The sequence below is a fragment of the Tupaia chinensis genome, unplaced genomic scaffold, assembly GCF_000334495.1.
Source record: "Tupaia chinensis unplaced genomic scaffold, TupChi_1.0 Scaffold000088_1, whole genome shotgun sequence".
NCBI lineage: Eukaryota > Metazoa > Chordata > Mammalia > Scandentia > Tupaiidae > Tupaia > Tupaia belangeri.
The window spans coordinates 2,308,885-2,315,363 of NW_006159550.1; the positions used below are offsets into that span (position 1 = coordinate 2,308,885).

At 36.9% G+C, this 6,479-nt stretch overlaps 1 pseudogene; it reads left to right on the forward strand.

Moving 5' to 3' along the window:
• Positions 1–3,014: 3,014 nt before the first annotated feature.
• On the forward strand, positions 3,015–4,173 carry LOC102500232 (dnaJ homolog subfamily A member 1-like; annotated as a pseudogene).
• The last annotated feature ends 2,306 nt before the right edge of the window (positions 4,174–6,479 follow it).

The window sequence follows — 6,479 nt, forward strand, 5'->3', positions numbered from 1 at the left end:
AGAATATCAATAGAGATTGCATTGAATCTGTATTGCTTTAGGCAGTATGGACATTTTAACAATGTTAATTCTTCTTATCCATGAGTATGGAATATATTTACATTTATTTGTATCCTCTTCAATTTCTTTCATTGACATTTTATAGTTTCAGTGTATAAATCTTTGCCTTCTTGTTTAATTTTTTAAAAGTTTATTTATTTTCTCTGTGAGTCAGGCACAGGTAGAGGAAGAGACAGAGATGGAGAGACAGCACCCCCAATAGACTGTCAATACCACTATCCACCCCCAGCTTTGGCCAGCCCACATCACGGGCATGTATTGCCCAGCATACTCAGGAGGTCTTCAGGAGTAAATCTGGAACCTTCTGTTGCACCACTGTCCATTCCCACTTCTTGGTTAAATTTCTTCCAAACTATTTTATTTTTTGATGCTATTAGAAATCGATCTTTTTTGGCTATGTTACTATTTGTATATAAAAATGGTGAAAATTTTTGTACATCAATTTTATATTTTTCTATTTTACTGCATTTATTTATTAAATTTAACAGCTTTTTTTGCTAAAGATTTTTGGATTTCTACATATAGAATTATTTCTTATGCAACTAAAGTTAATTTTATTTCTTCTTTTCTGATTTCAGTACTTTTTTTTCTGGATAGTACCTCTAGCACGGTGTTGAGTTGAAGTGGCAAGAATAGGTACCCTTGCTTGTACCACATATTAGAGAAAACATTTTTCCTCATTGATTTTGATGCCAGTTGTGGGAAAATGGTCTCAATTATGCTGAGGAGTTTTCCTTGTATACCTAACCCATTAAGAGTTCTTATAAAGAAAGGATGTTGAACTTTGTTGAATGTTTATTCTGTGTTAATTGACATGATCATTTGTCTTTCAATCTGTTTATATAATGTATTACATTGATTTGTATGGGTTAAAACAAGTTTTGCACACCAGAGACACTTGATCATGATGTATAATCTTTCTGATGAGTTGCTGAATTCAATTTGGTATCTTCTTGATGAATTTTGTATCAATTTTCACCTCTGGCCTCTGGCTTTCTTGTGGTCCCTCTATCAAGTTTAGCTATCAGGGTTATACTGATCTCAGAGAATACGTTAGTAAGGCTTACCTCTGGCCCCATTTTTTGGAAAAGATTAAGAATTATTAATGTTGGGACTAGCAGATGGTGTAATGGTTGCATTGCTGGACTCCCTCATGACTGACTGCGATTTGAGTCCTAGATCCCGAGGCTTGGAAACTCATGCCAGGAGTGTGTACCTGCATGCCCAAAATCCCAAGAGGAGAATGGAAGAGAAAGGATAGTGATGTGGCCATCCCCCTTGTGGGGTAATTTCTCACTTTCTGTCTCTCTGTATCTCTTTGTCTCTCTGGCAAGTGCACATACCCTATAGCTAAAATCTCTATCTAAAAAAGAAAAGAAGTATTAATGTTAATTTATCTATTAAAGTATGGGAGTTCAGTGACATAGCCATTATACCAACTGCTAGTCCCACATATTGCATTTTTCTAAGAATTCTATTTCCTCTAGATTTCTCAAATTTGCTGGCTTATAACTGATTATAATAGTCCTTTATAATCCTTTATTTATGAGGTATCTGTGTAATGTCTGTAGTATCATTTATTTATTATTATTTTTACATTCAATCACTCTATATATCATTATAGTATATCAAATGCATTTCCCCATCATGAATACACTGCATATTAATCCAAAGATACTACAATATATATTATAACCAACACATAATTTTCTATTTTTGTATCCCTTAAATGTTTTGTTTCTTTCTTTTTCCCTTTAATTCCATGCCTCCAATTTCCTCCTGTTATTGATTTTTAGTTTCATATCATTGTAGTCCAAAATGATACTTGGTATGATTCTGTGCTTCTAAAATTTAGCTCCCAGCTCTGTAGATCAGAAGTCTAGCATGGTGAAATAGGGTTCCGTATTCAGGGTATCACAGACTGAAATTAAGGTATTGGCTTGTCTAAAGGATCTGGCAAATAATCCACTTCCAAACTCAGATTGTTGGCAGAGTTCAGCTCATGGTTGTAGGGCTTAGGCATCTGTTCTCTTACTAGCTGTCAGTCGGTGGCAAATTTCAGTTGCTAGAGGCCATCTACATTTCTTGCCATGTGACCCCCTCCAACAATAGAGACTTTCCACATGCCATGTCCCCCTCATGCTTCAAATCTGTGGCCTAATGTCTCTGACTTCTAGAATAGATTTAAAGGACTCATAGGATTTGGTCAGGCCTACCAGCTAATCCCCCTATTTTAAGGTCAACTGATTTTCAAAACTTAATTATATCTACAAAATCCCTCCATAGTAGCAGTTTGATTAGCATTTGACTGGGAGGGAGTGTGAATATAGCAGTGACTAAAAATTTGAGGGATGGTCTTAAAATTTGGCCTAAGGTGAAACAACTAGTAAAAATTTGAATAATGTTTATAAATCAGTTAAAAGTATTATATCAATATTAATTTTCCAGCCTACATAATTGCACATTGATTACAAAAAAAGTTAACATTAATAGAACCTGGGTGAATAGCCTATAGGAATTCTATGCATTATTTATTTATTTATTTTTCCCTTTGGAGAGGTTTTCACTATAGGATGTGTGCGCTCCCCAGACAGAGAGAGACAGAGAGACAGAAAGCGAGAAATCACCCCCCCCAGGGGGGATGGTCACATTGCAATCCCTTCTCCTCCATTCTCCTCTCGGGATCTTGGGCATGCATGCCCACACACCCAGCGTGAGTTTAAGCCACTGGGTCCGGGACGCAAACCGCGGTCTACTACCTAGGAGTCCAGCGACATAGCCATTACGATAACTGCTGGTTCCCTATGCATTATTTTTTAATAAATCCGAAATTAGGGAAGTTTCCAGAATGCTCGGTGAGAAGCTGAGGAGCGGCGGCTGCCCGAGCTGCACACAGCTACGCGCACCTTCCCGCTCCCCCACGCCGTCCTCAGCCCGCTCACGGGCTGTAGAAAATGGTGAAAGAAATGACTTACTATGATGTTTTCGGGGGGGTCAAATCCAATGCTACCCAGGAAGAGTTGAAGAAGGTTTACAGGAAACTGGCCTTGAAGTACCACCCTGGTAAGAATCCAAATGAAGGTGAGAAGTTTAAACAGATTTCTCAAGCTTATGAAGTTCTCTCTGAAGCGAAGAAAAGGGAATTATATGACAAAGGAGGAGAGCAGGCAATTAAAGAGGGTGGAGCAGGTGGTGGGTTTGGCTCCCCAACGAACATCTTTGATATGTTTTTTGGAGGAGAAGGAAGGATGCAGAGAGAAAGAAGAGGTAAAAATGTTGTACATCAGCTGTCAGTAACCTTAGAAGATTTATATAATGGTGCAACAAGAAAACTGGCCCTGCAAAAAAGAATGTGATTTGTGACAAATGTGAAGGCCGAGGTGGTAAGAAAGGAGCAGTAGAGTGCTGTCCCAATTGCCGAGGTACTGGAATGCAAATAAGAAAGAAGATAACATTCCATGGTGAAGGAGACCAAGAACCAGGACTGGAGCCAGGAGATATTATCATTGTACTAGATCAGAAAGATCATGCTGTTTTTACTCGGCGAGAAGACCTTTTCATGTGTATGGACATACAGCTGGTTGAAGCATTGTGTGGCTTCCAGAAGCCAATTTCCACACTCAACAACCGAACCACAGTCATCACCTCTCATCCGGGTCAGATTGTCAAGCATGGAGATATCAAGTGTGTGTTAAATGAAGGCATGCCAATTTATCATAGACCATATGAAAAGGGTAGCCTAATTTAAGGTAAACTTCCCTGAGAATGGCTTTCTGTCTCCTGATAAACTCTCTTTGCTGGAAAAACTTCTACCTGAAAGGAAGGAAGTAGAAGAGACCGATGAAATGGACCAGGTAGGACTGGTGGACTTTGATCCAAATCAGGAAAGACAGCGCCATTACAATGGAGAAGCATATGAGGATGATGAACATCATCCCTGAGGTGGTGTTCAGTGTTATACCTCTTAATGGGGCCAGTGAATAACACTGCTAGCATTTTATATGCAGTAGTGAATGAGTGAAGGACTGTAATCATAATATGCTCACTACTTGCTATTGTTTTTGTTTTAATATTCATCTATAGTAGTGTTTTAAAAAGTTAAATGAAGAACAAATGCAAATATAAAAGCTGAAAAAAAATAAATAAAATAAATCCGAAATTATTTAAAATACAAAGTTAAAAAAAAAATGAGTGACAAGACCAGCTCAGATTTAAAGGAAAGAGAAATAAATTATATCTCTTGATGGGAAGAAGGCCACATGCAGATAGGGAGGGAGGATTTGATTGTAGCCATCTTTGAAGATTACTATAGACAGTGTAACAAAATGACTATGACCAGTTCCTCATGCACAGAACATATAATCTGATGAGTGAGAGAATGTCTATTAAATACATATGAATTATGTAACTCCTATAGAGTAGGAGCTATGATAACCACCAGAGATATAATGGTGACTAAGATACCCACAAAGATTACAGCTTAATGAGAAAGAACCACTGGTGACCCGATAATTATACCTCAATGGGTGATAATTGTTCTGGTCAGGTAAGTACAGGGGTCTAGGGTAGCAAACAGAAGGGCTGGGACCACTTCTAATTGTGCATGTCAGATCAAAAGTTTCCTTCTTAGGCCAACAAACAAGATGTACTTCTCTCTCCCCATTACTCCAATACTTTGAAAATGTTTCTAAACAAACCAAAACTAAGAGAAGTTATCTGTATAATTCACGGCTGTATTTTCTCATTTTGTGGGACTGCATTTGTCATTTAATTTGCTTATACAGTAGGTTTTTATTAATTTGAATATTTTCCTACTGATACAATTTTTAAACTACTACTGGAATCATATATATAATCCTAGGCATTTCTCTCTCATACTTCTTTTCATTTGTCCAAGAATATGAATTTAATTGGACATGGGAGTCACTCATTTTCTGACATTTTTCAGAATTTTTGATAAGCCATAGTTTGTTTACACTGACTTGTCTTTCTCTCCATATCCTTTTGGTTTCAACAGTGTGCACGCTGTTCTCCAGCACTCTAAATGATGCTCCCGTACATGCTCAAATCCAACTGCTCTGGATTCTCACATTGTTCTTAGCAGCATTCTTCGGGAGAGTTGTTTCTTACCTACTTCATCAGCAGTTTTATGACACCATTTAATCTTTTAAAATAACTGAAAATGACAGTTTGGATCTGTAAATTTACATACAGAAAAATATGCTAGATGGAAAAGACTCTTCAATGTCCTCTCTTGTAGAAGCACAGATTTTTTTTTTGTTCTCACCTACCCTTTTTTTTCTTTTAAATTTTTTTTAATTTTTATATACATTCAATCACATTATTTAGCTTACAAAGTGAACATTTCAATATGTGAACATTTCTCCCCAGTCCAGTTGATCAAAATATCTTCAACCGATAACACCATACCTCCCCCATCCCATCAATGCTCTGCCTCTGTATCCCTCCTCCAAATGTCCTTCCTTAGGTCCTGCTTCTCCACACACACAAAATCTGGCACTAACCCTCATCTCTTGTGATTGTACCACCTTAGGTCAATCAGTTTCAGTCATAGAGTGCAGACACTCGGTATATATTAAGTGGGGACATACAATGTCCCTCCTTCAAAGACTGGCTTGCTTCACTCAGCAGTAAATCTTCCATATTCTTCCAATTTCTGTCAAAAGCCAGGGTTTTGTTGTTTTTTAATGGCTGAATAGTATTCCATAGAGTATATGTGGTACAGTTTTTTGAAACAGATAGAAAGGTGTAATACCTCCTTGAGATGACAGTCTGAGGAAACTTTTTCTACCAACAGAGTTCAAGCTCAACTGGTCACCTTGGGAATCCTTTTACTTCTAGATCATTTGCAAAGGTTTAAATGATTTGATTAGAATCTTTCTCTCTGTCCCTGATGTCTTGCACTTTACCCCTTTAAATATTCCTAAAGCCCCAAAGCTCAAGAGTTTTAGAAACATAGTATGAGTTATGTTCACAAAAATAATGACAAGGGGTCACTTGGTCACACAGAGCATGGAGAAACAGAGAATATGTGAGTGTGTCCACACTGATGTTACGTCCTCTTTAGGCAGAACACCTATAAGGCCATCCCAAGTTCATTTATTGAATTAATATGTGCAAATTTCTTAGGATAGTGTTTTTCATATAAAAATTAATAGATATTATTGGGTTGTGGGAAGAGTCATGATATATTTTTTCTAGGTTTCTCTATGCAAAAGTGCATCATGATCTTCCCGAAAACTTAATAGTTATCATCATCATGTAGCATCAAATTCAATACTAATCAAAGAACTCAGAAAAAAAAATCTGCTAATATTGGTGAACTTTATCCATTATTAATTATATATATATATGTATATGTATATATATATATATATATATATATATTCATTCTTATT